Genomic DNA, 27,819 nt, shown 5'->3' with positions numbered 1-27,819 from the left:
AGTTGAACCCTTTGTGTCTCTCTGGCAAGATGTTCTGCTCCTGAATCAGCTGGGTGGATCTTGCCTCTAGTCTCTTTGCAGGGAGTTCTGCTGAAAGGTTCCTCGCTGGGCCTGCACTCTGGGTCGAATGAAGATCCGTGGGCCCTGGGTGGTCTCACTCACATGTTGGACCTGGGCTCTGGGTCTATTCAGGATCCGCGGGCTTGGTTGTCTCACTCAACTCACCGGGTCTGCGTTCTGGGTCTCTTCAGGATCCCGCGGGCCCCGGGTCATCTCCTGGCTGAGGCTTTGGTAGGATATTAGACACAATTCATAACATTAGTTTTGTAAGAAAGTGTTACACTATCTTCCAAAGTAGCTGTACCATTTTATATCCCTACTAGCAATGAATGAGAGTTGCTGTTACTTTACTTCCTTTTCAGCATTCAGTGTTAAGTGTTTTGGAGTCTGGTCATTGTAATACAGGGTAACAGTCATTTCCTTACAAATCATCAGTAGTTTCCTTTTTGTTTCATTTTGTTTTTTAGTGTGTATGTGCGCATGCGTGTGTGTGTACACACTGCTATCATAATCTAACTCAGCGTCTGGTGCATGCTAAGTACCAGCTCTACCACCGAGGTCTATCTCCAGCTTATTGTAGTTTCAATTTACATTTCTCTAATAACAGATGCTGTTAAGCATCTTTTCCTGTACCTATTTTCTGCATGTATTTTCTTTGGTAAGGTGTCCAGTTCTTTGGCCTATTTTTTGACAATGCTGAAGGTTTTTTGTTGTTGAGTTTTAAGAGTTCTTCATACATTTTGAATAACACTTCTGTATTAGATATGTGTTTTGAATTTTTTTTCACAGTCTGTGGCTTGTTTTGTCATTTTCTAAGAGCAGACTCATTTATTATTATTTACCACATGTTAGAAGAGTTACCAATTTTCCACTGTACTCTTGTCTGATACAGTAGCCGTAGCTCCCACAGTGTCATAGCCTTTCTTGTGAAGCTGTTTATTTTTTCATTCTCAGTTCCACTGCTCTATTCTCAAGAGGCAATACTTTGATTCTCCTACATTTTTTCCCTTTCTCACCCAGCTATCTCTTCATTAAACCTCTTTGTATTAGTTTTGTAGAGTTGGTATAACAGTATACCACAGAGTAAGGGATTTAGAACAAGCTAATTATTTTCTCAGACTTCTGAAGGTTAGAGGTACCTGTAAGAGGAATCATTCCTCACCTTCTCCCTGGTCCTGGAGATTTGCTGGCAGCCTTTGGTGTCCTTAGCATGCAGTTGCCTAACTCTAGCCTCTGCCTTCACTGTCACAGGTGTCCTATGTGTCTGTGTCTTCACATGGCTGTCTTCTTCCAAGGACCAACACCTTACTCCTCATTTTAACTTATGTCTGCCATAGCCCTGTATCTAAATAAGGTCATATTTTGAGTACTGGGGATTAGAACTTCAGTATAATTTTTAAGGGGTTATCATCCCATCCACAACATTCCTCTCTGCATTTCTGGAATTATCTTCTAGTTTAAAACCTTTGATGGAATTTTGTTACTAGAAAGTTCAGATAAATAAATAAAATAATTAAACATTAATAATGCAACCTGAGAGATCTGCAGTCCAAGAAAAGATATCTGATATACATTGAATCTTCTGTGCTCCTCCTAAAGTCACCAAGAAGTGATAGCTGTTTACATTACTGGTCTCAGCTAGTTTATCAAAGTGTTTATACAACTCACATTCTCAAAATACAACACTATTGCAAACTAGATAAGTACTATTTCTTATCTGGTTTATTTCTCATTTCCTTGAAAAGAAAAACCAGCAGTGACAGTAGAATCTAATGTATTTTTCAAAGACAAAAATACCAGTTTCTTTTAAGTAATGTTTTTCTATTCTTTTAGAATGACTTTTAGTGAAGATATACTGTTTTCTTGATTGCATTTTATTTCTGCTGAAAACAAGTCTCAAAACATGTTATTCTCTCATAAGTGTCATAAAACAAAATTGCAATGTACTTTTCCTTTTCTGTGTAACTTATTTTCATGTAAGTACTAACATTAATATAAATTTCAGTATTTAGAAGAGCTCTGATAAATGAACTAAATTGTATATATTTCTTGATTATGTAAATCATTAAATGGATAAAGAACTAGTCAGTCAGATCTTACATTTGTGTAAGGCAAGAAAGAGATAAATCCTTGCATACTGAAAAAGAATACAACATTCTTAAGTTTATAATGAAAATAAATTAGGCATTATATTTGCATGATCAAGATAACCTAAATCTTATTTTTCTTAGCTTTTTGATAATATTATTTATGCACAGTAGATCCTTGACTTAGGAACTTAATGCATTCATGAGGGCTGGTTGTAACTCAAGTAGGTTAAGTCAAGACTGTGGAAATACCCATGTGTTTCAGACCTCCCAAGAATGCCTTAACTTTTTCATAATAAAAAGGGTTGCATAATGTATGTGATTTATCATAAGCACCAATAATCTTCATAGTGTATTTCCCAAAAGTTATAAAATATGCCTTATTTATCAGAAACAATAATTTCAAACTGTACTCACCGTGCAAGTTGATATCTTTGGCTTGTAAGAAGAGAGGATGAAGTAGAAGGTAGTTTGCTTGCTTGCTTGTTTGTTTGTTTGTTTTACTATGGAATGCCTCACAAATTTGCATGCTATTCTTACACAGGGGCCATGCTGATCTTCTTTATGTCATTCCAGTTTTAGTGTATGTGTTGCCAAAGCGAGCGTGAAAGGTGGCTGTCGTTTAGAAGGAGAGTTCCCTTCTATAAGAATGTCAAAAATGTAGGCTCAGACTGATGGCTATGTGCATTTACTTAAGCTTTTCTGGCATTGTGAGCCTTTGAGTACAACTGCTTGAGTGGCCAGCATTCAGCTCTCTAAACTCAAGACTAGTTTCATCAGTTAAATGTTAATACCTTGGTCATAACTCAGGGGTCCACTGTATATAGGATTTAATAATGAAATGACCTAAAGTAAATAAATGAAAGGAGACCTTAGACTCTTGAGTGCAAGGTCAAATTTTTTTCTCTTGCACTAATTTTTCGTACATTAATTTTCATTCATCTTAAGTAATTCCAATAATATTTTAAATCCTTGCTGAGCTAGTCTGTGTTTAAAGGGTCACTTAAGTTTAAAACATCTTTTGGTGCTTATCTATCAATTCCATACTTTTTAGAAAATGTTTATGAAAAGTAATAAAGCTGAGATGAAATATCTATTCTTTTTATCTTTATTATAAGAAGCACTTGGAAAAAAATCCTCATATAGCAATAGTGTCTATTGGGTTGGGTTTGCAAGTCAAACTGGTGGTATTGAATCCTTCACTTGCTCGACTTATGTCTTGGGACCCCAGAGTAAAAGTAATGTCTCTACATGCATGCCAATATAAAAGGATCATAGTCTGCTTACCGCAAATTTTGGGAGGCCACCATGTACATATACTTCCTGCCTGAACCCAGAGGGCACATCATTGTTCTGAGCCCACTGAAGGACATCACCAAGGTAGAGACTGCTGTGCTGACATTGCCATGTTAGATTTGCTTATGAATACAGTTACGCTCTAGGTCTTTAAACCAAAGCAAAGTGACTATTTGGATTAGATGTGGAATAAAGAATGTGCCATTAATCCCAGCACTTAGGAAGCTGAGACAGGAAGATAACAAGTTCAAGCCCAATGTAGGTAACTTAGTGAATCCCTAATTTCTTTAAAAAAAAATAAATAAATAAAAATTTTTTAAAGGACAGGGATGTAGCCCAATGCAAAGTCATTGTGTTCAACCCCAGTAACACACACACACACACACACACACACACACACACACACACACAACATATGACATAATGTTTGTGTCCCTAAATGTTTTGAAAACTTCATTTCTGAGTATGATCCTAAAGTTTAATATCTTAGTATTTTAAAGAACATCAAGTTGCCTTAATGAAAGGAATCCTGATGCCTTGTAGTCTCAGATTTTCAAAATAAATGATTTTTCTTTGGAGGGAGAGGAAGAAAAATATCTCACAAAGAATTTTTACTCTACACTGCAAAGTATATTTTATTCTAAACGAATTATCAAGATAGCATTATTCTAGGGAGCCTGTTTCTGGAGGTCCCTTTTATTTAACTTGATGGACTCCTGAGCTTGTCATATTTGATCCCTTCTAGTTGCTCTTTAAACTCTTCTCTGGATGCAACACTTCTCTTTTTATGTACACTTTGATAGAGATTTTAACTGGTCATGTCGCATCTGCATTTCAGCAGATCAAGTAGCAGAGCTTTTCATGATGGCCCCATGGAAACAGATGAGAATGTGAGCTAGATTAGAATCCCCTACCTTGTCGGGGTTTTCATGCAAGTAATATTCATTTCACAAGTGAAGAACTGAACTTATCTCCAAGGCTTCTTGAAATACCTAATAAGCCCTCAGCTTTTCTGTCTTGCCATCTACTGGCATACACTGTACATGGGAAGATCCAGGTGTTTTCTTTCTGTTACCTCCATTTCCCTTTATTTCACTGTCTACTTATTATGAATCCAGTGGTTTTATGTCTACTAACTTAATCAGTTGTCCCTGGTTGTGAGCCAGGAACACTGAAACAATTATTAAATTAGCTACTTATGTGCAAATGGCAGCAATGGGACTGGCTGTACCAGGCAGAGTGGTAGGTTCTGAACAATGTTCACATCCTAATTCTAAAACATGTCTGTATTACCTTTCACATAAAAAGCACTTTGCAGATAACATTTTTTCATTTTTTAAAAACTATAGACATTGCTTAGTATATAATAATTATGTATATTTATGGGGTATGAGGTGATATTTCAATACATGTGTACAGTATATTGATGAGATCAGGATAATTGGTATATTTTCACCTCAAATACTTATCATTTCCTTGTGATGGGAACATTCAAAGTCTTCTCCACTAGCTATTTTGAAATATAAATTACTATCAGCCGCAGTTGTCCTACTGTGTTATAGAGCATTAGAAGTTATTCCTCCTGTCCTGTTAACCAGCTGTCCTGATTTCAGGTTTTTGTAAGGAGGACAATACAATATAGGGTGCATTTCATAAGATTATTTTATAATGAATCACCCAAAGAATCCTATACAGACAGTGCAGGAAATCTGACCACACACTAAAGACCAAAGATTACAACTCATATCCTCCATGAATCCACCTGAAAACCTAAAGCCTATAATAGCGCCTCCTACAAAGTCCTACTGGAGGCCTAGAGCCCACAACAAAGTCTCATGCAGGCCTGCTTCAGGGATCTGCACAGGGAAGGACCAAAGGTTAGTGGTGGAAGCTAGAAAGTCTATACCAGCAGGATAAAGGATCCGTGCTAGCAGGTTGAGGGATCTACACTGGAGCCAGGAAGCAAGGAATGCTAAAAGTAAGCACCAGAGCTCCCCCAAAGTACCACAGCCATCCTTGGCAATAGAGAGGTCCTGAGCTCCTCCGGCGATGAGGAAAGCTGAGTTCCCATCAGGAAAGCCCATGTGCCAAGCTTCTCTGGAGACTGAGCTGTGCACCATCTTCTGCTCCAGAGCCAACAAGCAGTTCTCAAGGTGAGGTCCAGAGCTCCCTCAAGGTCAGCTGTAGGCATTCTCAGCAACAGTGAGGTCCTGAGCTCCTCTGATAAGAACAACTAAGTTCACCAGGAAAGCCAGCATGACAAGGTCCCCCAGCAGAACAGCCCAAAAGGACCAGCAGCTTACAACAGCTTCTCCAAACAGCATCCCTAACAGTCCCTCAACAGCTTCTCTAGTTCTGCCTCTTACGCTGCTGGCAATGATCCTCAAGTGGGCCTCCCACACCCAGCACCATGCTGGTTCAGTCCAACTGGGTGTAACAAGTTGACCAACAGTTGACATTGCACCATAGCATCCTTTCTCTGCTCCACCATGCCCAGACTTCTGTTAACACTCTTCTACTCTCAACTTTGGTAAAAGTAATTTCAAATCATATGCCACTTTAAGTGAGGACTGTTAACATTTTCCTTTCTATGCCTGATTTATTTTAGAAGCTGGTGGGCTGGCCAAATAGCTCAGTGGATTAAAATGCCTGCTTAGGCAAATGCAGAGGCCAGAAGTTCGATTTCCAGGCCTGCCATGCCAGCCCCACCCCAAGGCATGCTGAGATGGTGTTTGAAACTGGGCATGGTGACCTGTGCCTGTAATTCCATCACTTTGGAGGCTATAAATAGAGTTACTACGAATCCGATCTGTGCAGTGAGACCCTGTAGACCCTATCCTAAAATATATATATATAAAAAAGAAGCTAGTGTCCTCCAGATCTGTCCCTGTTGCTCTGATAACAGGATTTCATCCTTTTTTTATGACTAATAATCCACTGTATAATACCATGTTTTTCTTTATCCATTTATTTCACAATAGACACCTAGATTTATTCCATATCACAGCCAATGCAGTAGTGTGCAGTAAACATGGGAGTGTAGATGTCTCTTAGACATACTGATTTCTTCTCCTTTGGAATATATACCCAGTAGGGTCATTGCAGTTATGTTTATTAAACTCTGGAAATGGGGAGATTACTGTGAGTTACCTGGTTACACTCAATGTAATCACCACAATCCTCAGCAAAGGAAGAAAGAGGGCCAAATAGGAGACAGGAGACCTAAGGACAGGGCCTTGGTATGTTATGTCATGATCTGAAGCATGCATACCACCTCTAGAAGCTGGAAAAGGCAAACAGATGCTCTCTGGAGCATCCGAATGGAACACAGTTCTGCCAGAACCCTCAATCTCACCCATACAACCTGTTTGAGATCTCCTGCCTGCAGAACTTCAAGAGAGTGAGTTGGTTTGCCTGACTTTGCTGCTAGAAATTGAACTGAAGGCCTTGTGCATGCCAAGCAAGGACTGTACCATTAAGTTATACCCCAGTCCTTTGCATTGAGAGAAAGAATCTTGCTGCATTGCCCAGGCTGGCCTCAAACTTGGTCTTTGCTAAGTGTCTCTAGTTTTCCAGCCAGTCTTCCTATCTCTCTCTCCCAGTGCTGCAGGAGTTCAATATATACTCAACTGACAAATGCTCTGAAGTTGAGTTCTAAAGGCTAAGGTGCTGTGAACTGTGAGGAATGAGTGAAGGGTGTCTTTGTGGGATAGAAAGAGACCTGAGCAGAAAGGAAGTGGAGGACATTTAATGGGCATAAATTTCCTTCTCTTTTGGGTAGTCATGAGTATTAGTGTCATGAGTATTACCCTCATCTGTAAAGAGGGAACATTCCCTGCAACAGTGGCTCCTTGCCTTGCTGGTTGTCAGGCCCTTTGGTTGTCCATTATCTTACCTGAACTGCTAGAAACTGCACAAATGTGGTCTGCCAGCAGCAGATTGTAGCCATGTGTCCATCAAAATTTCATGCAAAGATAGTGCTGTGTCTAAGAAGATGTACTCTCTGGGGCGGAGACTGATGACTGCAGTACCTCTCTCCCTCAGGACTACGTGAGGTGCCAGGGAGACACCCTTGTGCAGAGAGGTGACACGGAATGAGACTGTCCACACTGATCTCTTTTAAGTCCATTCTCCATGTTGTCCTTTCAGAATCCTAGCCTTTCCTCTGCCCTCTCACTGCCCCCCTCCCACCTTGATTTTCTGTGCTTGGTACCCTGTCTGTTACCTCCTTGCTGCAGAACACTGCCCCATGTGGTTTGTTAAGTCTTGATGTTAACCTGATGAACTGAGTTCCATTATCATGGAAACCAACTTGGAGTTGTCAGACCCAGAGGACTGGAGAGGTTGTGCAAGTATAGACTAAATTTAGTGGACACCCATACTAGGTTGTTCTCGTTTTGTTTTGTTCTGGTTTTTGTTTTTTGGGTTTTTTTGTTTGTTTGTTTGTTTGTTTGTTTGTTTTGGTTTGGTTTTTTGTTTGTTTGTTTTGTCTTCTTTAAAAAGAGCCAGGGTCTTGATATACAGTTCAGGCTTAGTAGCCCAGGTTGGACTCACACTCACAAGAATCCTGTTGCTTTAGCCTCCCAAGAGCTGGGATTACAGTGTGCACTACCATACCAGCATGGATTAGTTTTTCTTAGTGATGGTAAAAACAATTAGGTGGAAAAATAAACTAGAGATTTTTGTTGATTCTAAAATCATACACCTCCTCTGATAATTGTAATCCATTGGAGGAAGAAGTCAGGGGTGGCTATACTTGAGGATCCAAGCTTGGTTTTGAGATCAGCATTTTAACTTTTCTACAATAATCCAGGATAATGAAGAGTTAACTATACCTCAGTGATGACCCTCTGAATTATTTAACACAAACAAAATCTATAGAAGAAATACAATTATTTCTTGCTTATTTTTTCTTCCCTTTTAGCATTTATTTGTATCTTTCCTCTTTTATGAATTGGTAATTACCAAAAGAATAGGAAGAAGATATGTAGTTTTAAGTTATATTTTTTCTCTCAGATGTTGAGTGGTATTGAGTATTAGTGTTAAAAAGATTGAGTGAGTTTATATTGAATATAGAGAATATAAATTCTATCTTTCAAAAAGTCACCTTTATTATATTTCAGTCTTAACTTTTTTTCCAGTGATAATTACATACCTTGTTTTATGTTTCAAAAAAAATCACAAGAATCTACATAATTCTTTTATGCCTTTTATATGAACTTGACTTACTAGAATTGTAATATTCAATTTGGATCACTTTTATTACCTTACCTTTGGAAATGAATAGAATTTTTAGGCTAACTTCTAAAGAAGCTCACAGTACTCTGTCTTATTTTTTTCTTTTATTTTCCTGTGGTAACTATGGTTTATTAATAACTCCATATTTATCATGCCCAACAAACTTGTAAGTGTAACAGTTCCAAGCTTTAGAGGTAATGTTAAGTGTGTATTCAGGTCAATGTAATGACTTTGGTAATCTAACCTGAGACTCATTTCTAATTCTTGTCTCTTGCAATAATTATGTTTGTTTCATGATTAAGAACAAACTAACCAAATACAAGTAGACAAACATTCTTAATAAACAATAGATTTCTAAATGTATTCTACTAATTCTTTCCCATCTGAGATTTCTTGATCTTTCCCATCTGAAAGTGTTGATTTTTATTTTTGCTGCCTATGATGAATAATGTACTTTCAGAGAAATGCCATATAAGAGAAGGAATTAGAGAGCCTGAGGGGAAAAACTCCCAGTGTTTGAATGTTACTGTGTACTGAATGAAACAAATGTAGCCCAGACTTCTCATATGCTTTTTCTTATGTTGGTTTTGAGCAATACTTTTTATGCTGTCTAGCATGTCTGCTTTCACACCAGTTTCCTAGGTGCACAGAAGCTAAGTAAACTTGCTGTAGGTTCCGTTACTATTTGGTGAAAAGATTGAGACTCTAGCCTTTCTAACTTGTTGTTCTTCAGTGTTATAAACAATAAAATACTCATTTCTGAAAGTCATAGTTTAGAACATTTTGACCAAAACAATGTTATTTTCAGAGAGTCTTGTTAGGACAAGATTTTATATGAACAAATTGGCCTCGGACTTTTTTAAACTAAACAAAATCATTTTAGACTTTGAGTGCAGCACAAAACCAGACCTCCAGTGTACCCTTTGCCAAGATTCCTCAGCTTTTATCCCTTTACTGCCTTTGTTGTCTCTTTCTTTCTGCAGAGAACCTGTTAGACATAGTCATAGGTATTATCCTTTGAACACTTTCAAACATGTTGCAGATACCACATTGCTTTACCTGCCTGTTAATAATTAGCATGTCTTTCCTAAGAAGAAGGCATTTGTTTTACCCATAATATTATCAAATTCAGGAAATTTAAGATTGACGCTGTACTTTAAGCTACAGTTTATATTTTAGTTTTGTCAAGGCTCACAGCACTGTCTGTAGTGATATTTCTCTAAACACTGGAATCAGTCCAGGATCCTATCTTGCATTTAATTGTCATATTGTTATGGCCTCCTCTACATAGTTCCTATACTTTATCTTTAATGGTATATGAATTTTTCAAGATTTTTGGCCAGTTGTTTCATGGCATGTGCCTCAGTTCAGGCAGTTGGTTATATGCCCTGCTGAGCTAAATAAAAATAATCTCTTATCCATAGAGTATCACATCTGTAGTTATAGGATATGCTTTTCACCAAATTCATAATATTAAATTTGTTATTGTTGTTGTTGTTTGAAATGAGGTCTCACTATGCAGTTCAGGCTGGTCTTGAATGCACTGTGTAGCCCAGGCTGACCTGAAACTCATGGCAATCCTGCTATCTCAGCCTCCCAATTGCTGGGATCATGGTTATTGACAGGTTTCTTCGCTGTGCTATTTGTTTTGTTTGTTTGTTTATTTTAGTAAAGGACTTTAATCTCAAGTATACAAAGAGATCATAGAAGAAAAGTAAGGCCTTATGTGGTTTAGTTTTCATTTTGAATTTTATGATCATTTCAACTGCCACAGATACATACTCTGCTGTTTTTCATTTTAGTTTTAAGCCTTTGAATTGCTTGTAACAGTTTTTCATCCTTAGCCTATATTTTTAAAAATAAGAAAGTTTGAATTTAGTGTACAGTGACAGAGAGGGGAAACTAAAGCTCTAAGCCAAAATTTATTTCATCAGAGAAGCTTGTTTATTTACTTGGCAGGTGATATGTATAGAACTTTTCCTCCTCAGAAAAATATGTAGTTCAAAAACATATGCCAGTTAGAAGAAGGTAAGTAAATTTTCTAGATGACAAATCTTTAATTTTAAAGAAAAAGTTCGGGGCTGGTGAGATGGCTCAGTGGTCTAAAGCACCTACTTAGAACAAGCTTAGCAAAGCACAGGGACTGCGGTTCAATCCCCCAGCACCACATGCCAGCCAGCCCCGCCCCCCTGGTGGACTGAGTGGCCACACACACACACACACACACACACATAAATAAATAAATAAATAAAAATTAAAAGAAAAAGTTCATAGGTTATGTATGAGTGAAGTGTTTCTCCTGAAATACTGTGAGAGAGACTCACCATATCTACATAGATAGAACTTAGGATCAACTACACACACTGTCAGAGTAAAAAGGATTTTCCACTAACCTTTTATTATCTGTGAAATCACAAAGCATCATCTCAAATTACTTTTTAGTGCTTTGAACTTGATATTTTAGGAAAAAAACTAATATAAAGAAGTAGAGTGAGAATTCCCCATGTAAGCACTACTTGGTTCTAGAATCAAGTACAAAAATATGATGCCAGAGGTCTAATGCCCTTTGCTGATGAAGACTGACCTTTCGGGTTATGGCATTACTTGCTTTCTGCAGTCTGTGGAACAAAGAATTGAAAAGGATATATATATATAGATAAAGTATACATAGAACAGAATTTTCAGTTTCATCCCTAACTTCTTCTTTAGTCTATCCATAATATATAATGTTAGATTATCATTTATTTTGTTCTTGATACTGTTTTTTAAAAGACATTCAAAAATTCTATATAGGTATGGATAAACTAAGGACCTAACTTTTTCTTTTAAAGTATACTAAAAATTCTTCAAGGCATAAATCTGGTTTCAGATTCGGAGAGAAACATGAAGAGAAGTCTTAATTGCATTCATGAATCCTGCCAAGCTATACTGCAGAGAATTTTATTGTTAGCCCACAAACACAAAGAGAATTAAAGGAGTGATAGCTACAAAATTATGATAGCTGAAAAGCAGATAAACAGTAATTTATTTGACTGGCATGAATATCCTTAAGTACCAACATGGCAGTAGGAAAAAGCCATTCTCCAAACTAAGAACACTCTCTCGAACTAAGAACATTTTTGTTATACATTAGGCCATCTATATCCATAGGTTGCTTCTCTGAGGATTGAACCAACCATAGATCTAAATTCAAGGGGGGTAATGAATGTGTGCTAACATATCCAGACTTATTTTTTTGTCATTATTTGCAAAATAATACATGTCAAATATTTATGCAGCACTTACATTGTACTGGGTATCATATGTAATCTATAGATGAGCTAAAGTATACCAAAGAATATGTGTAAGTTCTATGCAAATACTAGACCATTTTTTTAATAAGGAACTTTTCCAAACATAGATTTAGTGTCCTCAGTTCTAGAATCAATACTCCACTGATGATAAGAGATGATTGTATAACAGATTACACAAATGAGAAAGGAATTGGCTGACACATTTAGAAGGGAAAATGAGACAGAAGAGGTCACTCAAATAAGAAAGATTGTTTAAAAACTAAGTAGTATTCTCCTCCGGGCTGAGAAGATAACTCAGCAGTCTTAAGTGCTTGCCTGATAAGCACAAGGACCCGGGTTCCATCCCTGGTACCATATGGCCTGCTGGCCCTATGCCCAGCCAGCCACCAAAACTGGGTATGGTGCCACATGCCTATAATCCCAGTGTTGGGGAGGCTAAGACAGAGGATCACTATGAGTATGAGCCAAATAAATAAATATTGTTTTTAATAATTTCTCTTTTTTTACCTGAAAGCTGAAAGTCACTCAGCTTTCAGATAACATTCCTTTCTATGTCAAAACTGGAGGCTTGTTCTTTGAGAGAAAAATAGAATATCTGTAGTCTCAAAGACAGCAAGCATTGCTGAGGTTAAGGGAAATTCAATCAATATTGGAAACTGTTTGCTATCTTTGTTCAACAGCTAGAATACTATCAGTCATGCCTTCCCTTCCTGGCAAGGGTTGAAAAGAATATCCTTAGAAAGGATTTAAGAATAGAAAGAAAGTTCTTCCATGTAATAAAGTCCATTTATGAATAAAAACTCAACTAACATCAAGATTAATGGGGAAACCTGCAAATGTAGGTTGCTCACTCTTGCCACTTTTACTCAGTATTGCACTGATGAGTAAGAGCAAAAAGGGAAGAAAAATAACAGCATACAGGAATGAAAGGAAGAAGCAGAATTACCGTTACTTGCAGATGACGTGACCCTGTATGTAGAAAATAGCCAAGAGTCTAAAAAATACTGTTGAGAACTAACACATGCATTCATTGATGTTGCAAAGTACGAGGTCAAGTGCAAAATACAGATAATGGCTTACCAAAAGAAGAAATCAATTTAAAAAATCTCATATATGATAACATCAAAAAATGAAACAGGAATAATTGAACCAGGGGGGAAAATATTTACACATTGAAAACTATAAAAAACAGTGATGGAAAGGACAAAAGATAGCCAGTGTTCATAAATCAGGAAAATTAGTATTAATGAAATTACCTTCTACCCAGAAGATTAAGATGATAAGATATAAAGTCAAAATAATCTTCCAATTTTCAATTCCACAGAAGTAGAAAAGCCACTCTTAGCCACTTAACAGTTTACCTGAAGAATCTGTTGGGGAGTGCATTTGTTTACGTACTGACTGTCCTAGTTAGTCCTTGGGCAGATGTCGTTAGAGCCATTCATTTTTTGTATTGAATAAATTCGATAAAATTATAGCTTTTATATTTTCAGTTTTAGTATCTTATAGAATTAATGAAAAAAAATGAAATTTTGGTCATCCTCACTGGTAAGATTTCTCTTCTCTTCTCTTCTCTTCTCCTCTCTTCTCTTCTCTTCTCTTCTCCTCTCTTTTCTCCTCTTTTGTACTGGGGATCAAGCTCAGGACCTTGTGCTTGCCAGGCAGGCACTTAAGCAGCTGAGCTACCTCCCTGGCTCCCTGACTGGTAAGTTATTAAAACTTATGTGATAGCACAAAAGACCCTCAATAGCCAAAGCAGTTATAATAAAAACATTGTAATAAAAAAATGTGATGCTGGCATAAACATGTATATGTGGGCCAAAAGAATGCAAAAATGAAAAATGAAGAATGCAGAAATAAATCCAAACATATATGGTCCACTAAATGTTTCTAGAAAAATAGAATTTTTGCATGGAAAAGAATAAAATTAGACTTTTATTTTATGTCATACCTCCAGAACAACCCCAAAGACCCAGATACCTATGTGTACCACCTTAAACGCCTGTTTTTAAAAACAAAAATCATAGGTGAGAAACCTCCTGACATTCATTTGCCTTGGAAGTATTTTTTTTTTTTCAAATAAAATTGGTAGGACAGTTTCAATAATTAACACATTGCATACATTCTTCTTAGTGATTAATTGCTGTACAAGATGCAGACATGATATCCTATTTACAAACACCATTAGAACAAATCACTCTGTTCATTAAGAGAATGTAACTATATATCTATCCTAACCACTTTGAATACACACCATACAAAACGGACATTCATCTGTATTCCCTTTTTTTGTTAAATTCCGTTATTTGAATATTATAGGTGTGTAAACTCAGCAAAATATTTTAAAGAGTCCAGTAGCCCGTAATAGTATTGGGTCTTCCACTTCACTGGCAATGTCAGAAATTGTTGACCTGAGTCCCCTACAGCTCAACATAACAGCATGGCTTTACTTCTTACACTTCATTTTTATACTTTTCTGCTGGATGGTTAAAACCAAGGTAAAGCAGGACCTATGCAACAAGAGTTGTAGCTTTTGGGTCTGATAAGGTCAGTGAAATCTCCTCAGGATTTATCCTGAGATCCTGTACCTCAGATTGTAGAACCTTTGTCAGTGTCAGCCATGTGGGTGAGTCACGGCCATTGCTTGACCAATGTGCTTTCTGTGAAAGCCTGCGAGAATGTTCTCTCTCCATGTGACTCTCCTTAGGCACACTCTACAGCATCGATCACTTTCCTCTTTGGCCCCATAATCTCCTTGATCAGAAAATTTGGGACGCTACTGAGTTACATAATGTTATAGTACAAGTTCTCATATGTCCTGAGTCTTAATTGACCTTAGAAGGTTAGGGCCAAATGTTGGCTTTCCTTGTAGCCCTCCTTTTTCTCTAATTTTGGTCCGCAAACTTAGGTTGTTAACCATCCAGAAGACAAGCTTATTGTTATTGCCATACAACTTGGCAGTGATTTTTGGGATAGCACACAAGAAGCTCAGGCTATCAAAGCAAAATCAGTTTGTACTGGGTGATCTAAAACCTGTACAACGAAGGAGACAATGAACAAAATTAAAGGGCCATCAACAGAATGAGAAGAAAAAATTGTAAATCATGTATCTCATAAAGGATTAAGATCTAAGATGTAGAATTCATACAACTCAGTAACAGAAAAACAAACAGCCAGTGTTACAGTTCTATCACTATAACAATCCCTCAGCGAAATCAACTTAAAGGTTGAGTTTTATTATGGTTTACAGTTTCAGATATTCCATCCCTGGTTTGCTGGCTCAGTTGCTGTGTGCCTGAGTCTATACAGAAACTTTGGTGGCCTGAGCTACAGAGGACAAAGCTGCACATCTTGTATTGGCCACCAGGCAAAGGCAGCAAGGATGTGCCTGAGATGAAACATACCTTTCAAGGGCAGGACTCCAGTGACCTACTTCTTTCTACCACATCCCTATATCCTAACATTCCTACATCCTCCCGGAAGGATGTTAAGTTATACATTCATAACTGGATTAATTCATTTGTAAGGTAAGAGCCCTCGTGATCAATCATGCCTCAAAGAGCTTACTTCCAAACACTGCACTAGGAATGAAACCTATAGCTGAGCTTTTGGGGGACATTTAAGATACAAACCATAGCATAAACCTAAATGGTTCTTTCATCATAAAAGATACAGAAAGGGTCAACATATAGAGAAAACTGTTATTAATCATTAGACAAGTGCAAGTCAGGACCACCATGCAGTATCACCTCACCTGTGAAAATGGCTGTAATTAAAAACACTATAGAGAGCCAGCCACATAGCTCAGCAGATTCAAGTGCCTGCTTAGGCAGATGCAGCAGCTGGGTTCAATCCCCAGTGTGCTGTGCTGGCCCTGCTCCCCAGGGCACACTAGGTTGGTGACTGGAACTGTGTGTAGTGGCAGGTGCCTGCAATCCCAGCTCTTGGGAGGCTGAGCACAGGCAGATCACTAAGAGGCCAGTCTATGTAGTAAGACACCTTAGACTCTATAGACCCTTACTAAAAATACAGAAAGAAAAACAACAAACAAAATACTGTAGAGGGCTGGGAAGATAGCTCTCTCAGTGCCTTCCTGGCAAGTTCAAGGACCAGATTCTATCGCTGGTACCACATCCCATACCAGGCATAGAATCCCAGCCACACCTTCCCTGCCTCTAAAACTGGGTATGGTGGCACACACCGGTAATCCCAACAGTGCGGAGGCTGAGACAGGAAGATTACTATGAGTCTGAGCTGCATAGCAAGACTGTACTAAATAAATAAAAATAATTTTTAAAAAATCTTTTAAAACACTGGATAACAGGTTTGCTGACAGTATATTGAAAAAAAGGCATCATTTTACACTGTTAGTGGAAATTAAATTGGTATCAGCATCATGGAAATCAATATGGAATTTATTGAAGAATTTAAAAATAGAGCTGCTGTGTGATCCAGCAATTCCTGTCCTGAATACTATACACTCCTGGAAAGTAAAATCATTTGGTTGTAAAGATAACTTCACTCCTTGTCCATTGCAGCATTATTTGCAGCAGCCAAGATATAAGATCAACCCAAGTGTCTGTATACAGCAAATAGTTTTTTAAAAATATTAGTGCATAATGTGTGTGTGTGTGGGTGTGTGTGTGTAGTATTCAAATCTTTTTTTTTTTTTTTTTTTTGCGGAACCGAGGATTGAACTCAGGCCTTTGCGCTTGCCAGAGAAGTGCTTATTCCCCTGAGCCATCTCCCTGGCCCCTCAGATCTTTTTAATGTATTTAGTACAGGGTCTACAGGATCTCACTACACAGATCAGACTTGTAGTGATCCTTCTGTTTTCAGCCTCCCAAGTGCTGGGATTACAGGTACACACTGCCACGCCCAGTCTCATTTACTGTCTCAGTGCACCCCAGCGGCATGGCGGGCATGGCAGACAAGTATTCAGATATTAAGAAAGGAGATCCTGCCATGCATCACAACATGAGTAAACCTTGTGAATATTATGAGTGCAAAAAGCCAGACACAGAATCATTGATCTGACTTTTATGTGGAATCTTAAATATAAACAGTAAAAGGCAAATGCACAGAGATGATAAGTGATGCCAGAGTATAGCACAGTGATGCCAGAGATGAGAGAACACTGGGCAGTAAAAGTAAAGAATTAAAAAGTTGCACATAAATAGGACCAACAAATCTGGAAATTCTATGTACCCCAAAGAGACACAGTTTTGATATCTGGGATTTTTGCTAATTGATAGATTTTAGCTGCCCTTCTCATACATAGACACACACCATGGGGAGGGGGTAATTATAAGGCATGATGAATGTGTTCTTCACTGCATTAATAATTCCATCTATATATCTCCTAATATGTTATATACCTTCATTTTATTTTAAAATAAATTTTTAAAGGACTAGATGAATACTACAGCCTTAACTTGAGAGGCAGTTTAGAGAAGTAGAAGAGAATGTTTCTTTAAATTAAGGGGAAAATAAGATACAAAGGAGAGAAAGTGTAATCACAGTAGATACATAGCTGAATTCTAAATGGCATGTATATGATATGAGTATACAGGAAGAGGATGTGGGACATACATAAGTATATCGAATGAGTCAGGGAACCAATCAGAGTTCTGATCTTCCATAGTGGGAAGTCTGGATGGTATCTAGTCCTGAGAAATCAAGACTAACACTAAGGGCATACAAAGGAAAATATCAAAAGAATGGAAGAATTATAGGTAGTTACTGTTAAAGAAGCAGAAAAACTAGAAAATTGTGCTGAGCTGGTAAACTCTCAGACTGTATGCATGCTGTGAAAATCTGTTTTTCTCAGAATTAAGTAACTTGTGTCAAACCCTAATAAAATGAAGCCATGAGGTCATGAAAGAGAGGCCCTGAAGCAGTTAAGAACTCTTCCAGGAATTCCTCAAAACCACACTATTCCAGAAGAGCCACTTGCAAGTCATTTACTATGACAACCGCTAAATGCACTGAAGAGCTGTCTCCAACTATTGTGACAAACCTACAGAGTTCTTTGTTTCAATTGAGGTTATGTGGACTCTGCTTTTTTTTCTTTTAAAAAATTTCCTTTGTTCCAACTTCTTCCCTAACATATCCCTGGCTATTTCTAAATGATCTGTATTTTAGAGAAACAATCTCTTTTCCCCTTTCACTCAATCTAAGTTGATAATGTAAACTGATTTTGAAAAAAAACAAAACAAGAGAAAGCAGTTGACTAAATAAATGCTTCAGGGAGGGCAGAGTTGCTAAAACCAACCAACATACACGAGACTACATCAAGGCACATTCTCCAGCCCAATTCAAATGCTGCTGTGGATTGGTAACAGGTAGAGAGTGTATCCCCTGAGGGTTTGTATGACAATGTTGAGGTGGGTGAGACCTTAAGAGGTAGGTCCTAGGGGCTGGGGATCTAGCTCAGTAAGACACCAGCCTAGTGTGTACGAGGCCCTGGGTTCAATCCCCAGCACTGAAAAATATCTTAAAAATTGGATGTAGTAGGAGGTCACAAGACTGGCCCCTCTCTGCATGTGGCTCTGTGTCTACAATGTAATCTCTGCCTCTGGGATATGCTCCCGCCACTGTGGTACCTCCAGGAGGTCCTCACCACAGCAGTGTGATGCCAGCTCAGTTGCAGATTGCCTAGCCTCAGGAATCTCACTGGGCTGTGGGGAGATGAACTAGTGCAGTGCGTGTGAGTAGAGCAAACTGGGGGGGTGCTGGGGTTGCATAAGGAAAACAAGCACGAAGCATACATCACTTCCCTCTACATTTTTTTCAAGTACTGTTGAACACAGGGCTTTCAACTGGCCAATGTCCCTGGCTCTTTTCTTTCTTTTTTTTTTTCAAAGCAGTCAAAAAGCTGAATATTTAGACCATGCTTGAACTTGTGATCCTCTTGTTTCAGCCTCCTAAAGTACTGTACCGAGATTCTACATATGTGCTACTCCAACCCCTTCCCTCTACTACTAACAGACTGGTGAAGAACTTCTGCCATTGCACAGAAGTGACAAAGTAGACAAAGGAGCTAATGATCAGTGGTTCTAATCCAGTAACCCTGGAGACTAGATAAAGGAAAGAGAATTAACTTGCCTATGAAATGCAAGTGGAAGCGTCATACATCGTTCAGTGAAGCAGTGGATGCTTATCCTTAAAAAGTAGTTACAGGCCAGGTGTGATGGCACATGCCTGTTATCCCTGCTCTCAAGAGGCTAAGGCAGTATTGGCATGAGTTGAGGCCAGCCTGGGCTATATAATGAGTTCACATCCAGCCTGAGGTACACAGCAAGACCCTGTCTCAACAAAAAAAAAGGAAGGAAGGAAGGAAGGAAGGGGGAAAGTTGTTATGAATACTTGCAGTCCTGTGTAAAGATCAAGAAGTGTTTTTGACTTTGACATTATCTTCACTTAAAGCACAATCCCTTTAAAATCATCTTAAATAATGAGCTTTTCTAAGATTCTCTTGTCATTTTGTATCCTAGTATGTATGTGTGTTAAGCCAATTGGCTTTTTAAAGAGAAAAACTTTACAACTGCCTTCCAGTGAAGAAGCAGAAAGGGTACACTGCACACAACAGTAAGGAATGAGATCCTCTCACTCCAGAGCTCCTCTCTGTTGTGTTTTGTTTTTGAGAGGGTTTCACTATGCAGTTCACGCTGGCCTTGAACTCACTTTATAGCCCTGGCTGGCCTCAAACTCACAGTGATCCTCCTGCCTCAGCCTCCTGAGTGCTGGGATTACAGGCTTGTGTCACCATGCCCAACCAAAGCTACTCTCTGAAGAGGGGAGCACAGACAGAAGAGGCAGCACTGGAAAGCGGGGCAGAGGTGTGAGGGCTGAGCCCGTACTGAGCAGAGTGCCTGTGCCGGGGCCTTGAGGCAGTGCCTGGTGGTCTCAAAGGCATCTTGACTGTAGAAGGATGCCAGATAGAAGTGCCCAGCTCCCAGGTAGGTGCCATGACAAGGGCTTGGCTAAGTGTCACTTCGTGCCTGTCCATGCAACACTAAGAATGGCTATTCCTGACATTTAGTACAGCAGCCTACCTTGTCTGGGTATCTTTTTCCTTGCTTCCGAAAAAATGGGCTGATTTTTGAGAAATGAGTAAAGAACGAGGACTGCATGCAGCTAGACTTGTTAGAGGGCATGGATGGGCACAGGAAAAAGCTCAGCTGCTTTACTCCTGCTCTGCCTTTGCTGATTTCTCAGCCCCTAGGCCGCCACAGTCCCATCCCACCCCACATGTGTACTTGTACCCATCCTGCCTGTGGCAAAGGGCCAGCCTGAGACATTTTCATCCCCTGGCTATCTCTGTAGCAACCTTGCTCTGCAACATACAAGAAGATTGGACTGCTTTCTGATTTGACACAAAGACAAGAGAACAGAGAAGATTGAGCTGTATATTAAATTGTCTGCTGGTTATCAAAGCTCCCTTTGTCATAAAGGCCAAAGCTTAAAAAAAAGAAAATATGTATGTTTAATATATAGAACAAAATAAGCCTATTTTTTGATATAGTACTTGAGGAGAAAGTAGGTCAAAAAGCCCAGCCATCCCTGAAATGAATTTTAGACTCCTCTTATTGATGTGATGGGGCAGCAGGAGATATCAGTGATAGCTGCATTGCTCATAGAAATGATTTTCTTTTACAGTGGGTGCTAAATTAGATGTAGAAAGTAGGAGAGTTGTCAAACCTACATTGTCATGTCTGACCTTCCAAGTCCCAATCGTGGAATCATAATAAAAATGAGTTGTGGGCTTATCTAGAGATGCAGCAATAACTGGCAGAGAACAGTTTTCAAGCTTCTCTTCAAATGGGGTGACACCAGGGTTTATTTGGGGTCACAAGGGAGAGGCATTGTTTTTGATCAGTTTTTAGAACTGTCTAGCAGCTTATCTGCAGGTCAGAGAAATTTAGTTTCTCTATTGTTTTTCGACATCCCCCCTTGGGTGCTATGTGGATTAGCCTCTGGAGGCTGGTGTAAGGTTCGGAGTGTTAATAGTTGTGCAGATCCAGATTCTGTTCATTGTATCAGGCTCCCAAGCTCAACTTTGGGGAGAGTTAGATTCAGTAAAGGTACATTGTTATTGCTCTCTAAATAAAAAGAAAATAAATATTTAAAAATACTATGGAGGGCTGGTGAGATGGCTCAGTGGTCTAAAGCACCTACTTAGAACAAGCTAAGCTAAGCAAAAGCACAGGGACCACGGTTCAATCCCCAGCACCACATGCCGGCCAGCCCCGCCCCCTGGTGGGCTGAACTGGCCACACACATACAAAATAAATAAATAAATTTAAAAAAAATAAAAATACTATGGAAATCTGTAACATCCAACGTTGCTAATTAGCAAAACCCACACTGCATGATTTTTGTCCAGTTGCAAAATGTTACTCTTTTATACATACATCTCTAACTTAACTGCCTTCACTTCACTTCTTGCTTAATTGGAAATAGTCCAGCCAGTGTTATAGCCCTGATCGTTCTGAAATATCACTGGGAAAACAGATATGTTGTCATATGTTAAAGAAATGTTTAAAATTTTAGAAATAGTGATGAAACTTCATGCATGGGTAATGTTTGCATCTATAAATTAATCTATAAATATTGTTGCCTTTATCTGAAAGTGGTGCAGTGCCTGCCTGGCAAGCACAAGGTCCTGAGTTCGCTTTCAGGTACAAAAACAGCAGCAACAACAACAAAATTCCATACTAACATAATTTGCAACTATCAGTATTATTAAGGAAGTGGGAAAAGATAAAACCACTTGACCTACACTCCATAATTTCAAAAAATATGTAAGATTTAAAAAGGAGAACTGTGTGTTGCAGCACATTTATTGTCCCACAGTGTCTGCTGTACTGTGAGGGTGGCACAGGCTTTAGGGTTCTAACAGGGTAGTTGCTGATCTTTCTGAAATATTGGGAGAACAGATATGTTGTCTTATGTTAAAGGAATGTTTTAAATTTTAGAAATGGCAAGGAAACTATTCATGTATAAGTAATGTTTGCATCCATAAATCAATTTATAGATATTGTTGCCCTTATCTGAAATGCTTTGGACAAGAAATTCAGTTTTCAGAGTTTGGATTTTGGAATATTTATGTAGACTTTACTGGTTGAAAATTTAAATTGAAAAGGTAAAATCCTGAAAGCTCGAAAATGTCAGATTTTCAGATTAGAGATGTTCAATTGGTACTAAAATTATTGGGCAAGAACTTGGGTGGGAATTGAATTAAACCCTATTTTATTTGCTTTATCAAAGAGTTTAGTTTCAGTGTAACAAAATAGGCAGGGAAGACCTTCACGGGCATAATAGTTGTTCTTGTGCTCCAAGGTTGTCAATATCGGAAACAGGAGGAGCAAATCATTTGTGCTGGGCTGGGGAGATAGCTCAGTAGAATAAGCACTTTCCTGGCAAGCACAAGGTCCGAGTTCAATCCCCGGTACCACCAAAAAAAAGAAAAAGAGAAAATCATTTGTCCTACTGTATCCTATACTATTATTGGTTGTTTTATTTTCTTATTTTTTTTAAAGTAAGGGTAAATCAAGATAAAGCTATTGGTTTTATCTCTCCTAACATTTTTTCTACTTAAAAGAGCATAGTGTTTTGCTGTCATTCTCCTGTCTTATACATAAAATGTCCTTGAAGAAAGGAGCAAGTTTTATGAGAGTGCAAACATCCTTTAAAAAAAACTTGTGCATCAAATGTCAATTGATTCTAGGCAAAATTTTATGAGAAATACATTTCAAATGCTAGAGTAGTTGCAGTTGTCATCTTGAAGTACCATTTGTAGTTGTAAAAGTAATAATTCTATCCAACATAAAAATTTTACTTGATTTACTCATCTGCCTAAGAATCACAAACAGGTCATTCATTGGTACAGCTGCTTGGTGAATGGTATTAATACCAAATGTTAATATTGAGAAGTTTTAGATTCATTCAGCAAATGTCTCAGTACTTACTGTGTGCCTGGTTACTGGCTAAGTATAATACTTGTTTATTCCTCCCAATTAGTTTATAGTCCACTTGCTTTGTCTCAGTGATACAGTACCTGGCACATGATGGGCATGTGATGAATGAGTGAATTTTTACCTGTGGTTTAGAGCTTTGTCTCAGTTACTTTTCTCTTGTTGCTGGGACAAAATACCAAACACCCAAAATTAAGGAAGAAAAGGTTTATTTAGCTCACAGTTTGTGGAGGTTTCAGTCCATATTTGGCTGGCTCTAAGGCAGAGTGGCACATGGCAGAAGGTAGCAGTTCCTGGAGGTAGAAGACAGCAAAGAGCAAAAAGGGGAGCAGCAGCTGCACAGCTATCAAGCCTCTCCCTTCTCCAGATTGTATTCAGGCTCTCCACCCCAGGGCAGGCGTAGCATTCACACCCATAATCCTAGCAGTGGATCATGAATTAATCACAAGCTTCAGAAGCTGCCCCAATGATTGCATGAGGCTTTGGGTGGGACAACTAGACACAAACCATAACAAGCTCCAAGAGCAGATTTTAGATATACCTGGTGAGCAGGAAGATGGCCATTGTGGTTGGGTGACTCTTCACAGGGATAGGAATATCAGCTGGGAATCTACACAGGGAAGAGTGCCAGGCAATACTAAAATGGCCATAGTCCCAGATACTTAGGACCAAGCTACTGGATCTCTATGGGGAGGCAGTCTCTAGGAGAAATAAAGGACACAAGGGTGGAGAAGTTAAGGTTACTTACAATAAATTGATTGTAGTGTTGTATAATAACACTGAAGTCTTGCAGGGATTGCTGTTGAGTAGTTTGAGGAATTAGAAGGCTTAGTGAAGGTAAATCCAAACTGGTGGCATTAAAGGAAAGGGCAGCGTTATTTGACATCGTCCATTTGTATGGCACTTTCATAGTGTTAGAAAAGGACAGCATGCTAACCAGAGGGCAGGACCCTGATTCTCTCTTCAGTGAACAATTTGCACAGTGAATGTCAGTAAGAGGTTTATAAGAGAGTGTGGCGTAGAAAATTATTTCTGTTTTGGACAATCAAGAATGGAAGGAGCAGCCTTCCAAGATGGTAGCAGCGACATTCTTGGCAGAGGGAATGACTTCTGCAAAGTCCATGGTCAGGAAGATGCAAGATCTGTCAGGAGCAAAACATTGTCTTTAGAGGTATGGTCAGGAGTGGGAGAAGTTTTAATGCAGTATTTGAAGCTTGATTCTTTGGCTCTTGAACTTTCTAAAAAAGAGTGGCATTAGGTGACCACACACTTGAAAAGTCATTCTGGCCCCAGGAAAACAATGGATTAAGCAATGATTCTAAACCTTTGCTTCAAGCTAGTTTCAGCTAGGGAGATATTTTTAAAAATCAACTCCCAGCTTGTACCCCATATAAATTAAATCAGACTCAGACATCAGTATTATTTCAATCCCCAGTTTATTACAATATACAGGCAGGGTTGCAAAGTAATGATTGTGAGCCAAAACTGACAAAGTCTAGAAAGGACCCAGATGCTAAGTGGTTTCAGCTTTACAAGCCATGTAGCATCTGTGGCAGCTACTCAGCTCTTTGAGCACAAAGGGGTAGACTCTGTGTGAGAAATGAGAGTGGCTATCTCAATAAAACTGTATGTATGAATTTGGATTTCATATCTTTTTACCTGTCACAAATGTACTAGTTCTTTTGATTTTTTTTTCTCCCAGTCATTTAAAAGTATAAAAACAAATCACAGAGTATGCAGAATTATGAGTTAAAATTAGTTTTTGGCCCACAGAACATATTTGCCAGCCCTTGATTTAGAGTGTGAAGATTAGGCCAAAGTAGTCCAGGAAAAAAAACATTATTCTAATACTCTAGATAAGAGGTAAAACTTACTTTCTTTGTGGTTAGTCTGAATGGCAGGATGGAGATTAGTGATACTGAATTGACATTTATAGCAACTTGTGTTCCTGCCTGCTACTTTTGAGCACCCAAAAGTTAACTATACAAAGGACATTTGGATGAACTGCTGTGTGGTATATGGTATTAGGTGCCCTTTGACTTCATCCTTTTGCTTTGCAGGGATTTTGGCTTATTCTGAAAGCAATTTCTATCCTGTTGCTTTTAAGGGCTACTCATTTAGGAACAGCTGTTAATGAGTTAAGTCTCCTTGTGCCTGCCATGCCTCTAGAAACTAGGGTATGGTTCATAGGAGAAGTAAGACTCCTTCCATCTTTTTTTTAGCGGATAGCGCTGCATGATGGCAGGTTTCCCTGTTTGCATTTGTAGCCTTGTTCAGGTCCTACACTGTGCCGTAACCCCACCACCACCACCTTTGTGAATAGAAGACTAATTATTGTAACTTTCTTTCCAAGGTTATTTTAGAAATTATAAGTCTTGAATCTATTTAATTGGTTTTCCATTTATTTTTCAGAAGTTACCAAGTAGGGAACTAGACATATAGCAGAATCCTGTTCCATAGCCAAATCCTCAGTATGCCTCAGAGGAATTCCTACACATAGAGTCCCTTTTTAAGTAAAAGAAGAGGTCAAGAAATAAGGCAGGTATAATAACACAGAGGTTAACAATGAAAGTATCTGACAGAATTCAGAACATAGAATGGCAAGAGCTGAAAGACTGCAGGGAACTGATCAGCATAGAGGTTGATAGTTGAAAGACACCTTAGGGATCAATCACATTGGGTACTGATTCTCAACCTTAGCCACACATTGGAAACCCCTGAGCACTGTTCCACAAGACAAGTAAAATCAGACACACTGAGGGCCAGGAGCACTGGTGTATTTCAGAGGTTCCCCCATTATTCTAACCTTCAGTGAGGGTGAGAATCACAGGCCTAATACACTTCCCTTTCTTACCTGGAGTTCAAAGAAGATACCTAGCCCAAGGTCAGAGAGTGGTTATTTGCCAGCATTTTAGCCTCAAGTTTTCTGCCTTCATCTTCTCTCCTCCCTTTATCTGTTTACTACCTGCTTGCTGTCTTTCCTGACCTGCTCTAACTTATACCACCATGCTCAGGAATCTGTGGTGCCCATCTCCCTTCTGAGCACCATCTTTACATCTAATTTCTTCTTTGTTGTCTCTCTAGATGTCTCTCAGCCTTCTCAAATTTATAATATTCAAATCTGCATTCCCTGTCCCTCCCTCCCAGTACCTATACCTGCTTCTCAGTGTAGATTCTTGGATTAAAGAAAGGCTCTTCTTTCCCCTTCCTTAACTGAGCCCCAAGTCTTGGAATCTTCCTCTGCTCCTGCCCCCCATCCTATCTAATCAGCCAGTAAACACTGTCTGCCCAACCTCTGAGTTATTTCTCACATCTAGCCAGCCTTCACAGCTTGCCCTGGTTTCACGTGGGGCTCTACCATTAGTACTATTCTTCTTCCTCAAGTAGATGTTTGATCATTTATCATTACATTTTAATTATTTATTTGTTACAGGATCTCACTATACAGCTTGTACTCATCATGATCCTTCTGGCTCAGCCTCCCCAGTGCTGGGATTATAGACCTGTGCTGCCATGCCCAATTTCAGGGCTGCACAGTGCACCCAGGATTCCAGCATCAGCATGGTTTGTAGTACCAGGGATTGAACCTGGATTCTTGTACTTGCCGGGAAGGTGCTTAGACTACTGAGCTATCTCCCCAGCCCCACTACATTTCTTGTATCATGTGTTCCAGTCATTGAGCCATTTTTTTTTTAAATTCAGTAAAATTCCTTTCTCTCTCTCCATATGCCTGTATTTAGCCTGTTTCCTTAGAGTCCACAAATGGCATAACTTATCTATAGAATCAACTCCTTCATTCCTATTTTTATCAAAAACTGAATCTGGGGCTGACCAGATAGCTCAGCCGACTAAAGTGCCGGCTTAGACAGAGCATAGTGGCCGGGGTTCAAACCCCCACATGCCATGCAGGCCCCACCCCAAGAGCACACTGAGACAGCAATTGAGACTGGGTGTGGTAATGTGTGCTTGTAATCCCAGTGCTTGGGAGGCTGAAACAGGAGGATCACTACAAGTCCAATCTATGTAGTGAGACCCTGTAGACTGTGTACTAAATACATTAAAAAAAAAAAAAACTGAACTCTGCAGTAAGCAGTGTTTCCACTGACTTCCATGGTACACATCACGCCAGCCTCAGCGTCAGGGCACATCCCTGGCAAGTCACCCTTTCACTTACCTCAGAAGATTTCTTGGCTCCCTCACTTTTTCCCCTGACTACAGTGTCCCTGCTTGCTAAGTGCTTATGCTCATGATAACTCTCACATTCTCACCAATCCTTTGCCACTGATCCCTTTGGCTCTGGCTCTAACTTGTTTATATCTTGAGGCTCTTGGCTATTCTGGCCCTTTTGTCTTAGTGTACAGTTCTCTGAATGTCCCATTTGTAGTAACTCACTAGTTTTTTCTTCCTAGCCTTTATATTATTTGGGATTTGACTGCACTCTCCTTGAAATGTTTTTAGAGTATGACAGTCTCATATCAGGCCATCAATGTTGCCTCCAGTGGCTCTGCATGATGCAGAGCTCAACTATTCAGAGCCCAACTGTCCAGTTCAGAATGTCTAGGCTGCTTACCTTCTCCTCTTAACTTTCTGCTGCTACCTACTAGTGCACCAAGTAACTGATGCACTTCTCAGCCTTGCTACAGAAAGGGAGTCTGAAAAAGTCAATGTGTTGAAATTCCAACCCAATCATTTGACTTCTCGCCAAGAGTACTGTGTGATAAATGTTTACATGTTTTTATAAAATACCTCTTATGTATATATCAAATTTATGGAAAGCTTGTAGGCTTTATCTTTTTTTTTTTTTTTTGGCTTTATCATTTTTGAGGATCTATATAGGAGCCCTACTTTATTCGGTGAAGCTGTAGC

The 27,819-nt window shown here is 39.0% G+C and overlaps 1 protein-coding gene and 1 non-coding gene across 2 annotated transcripts in view; one reads left to right on the top strand and one right to left on the bottom strand.

The window, feature by feature from the left end:
* Cdkal1 (CDK5 regulatory subunit associated protein 1 like 1) overlaps positions 1-27,819 on the top strand; it is a 732,899-nt gene that overhangs the window by 585,591 nt on the left and 119,489 nt on the right. The gene's annotated exons all lie outside the window — the stretch shown is intronic.
* LOC111812293 lies at positions 2,647-2,751 on the bottom strand. The gene has a single exon (XR_002817831.1). It is a non-coding gene; the product is annotated as a U6 spliceosomal RNA (small nuclear RNA).

Source organism: Octodon degus, unplaced genomic scaffold (genome assembly GCF_000260255.1).
Source record: "Octodon degus isolate 3935 unplaced genomic scaffold, OctDeg1.0 scaffold00119, whole genome shotgun sequence".
In the NCBI taxonomy this organism is placed as follows: Eukaryota; Metazoa; Chordata; class Mammalia; order Rodentia; family Octodontidae; genus Octodon; species Octodon degus.
Note: the sequence above shows the minus strand (reverse complement) of the source record. Positions and strands in the feature narration are given on the sequence as shown.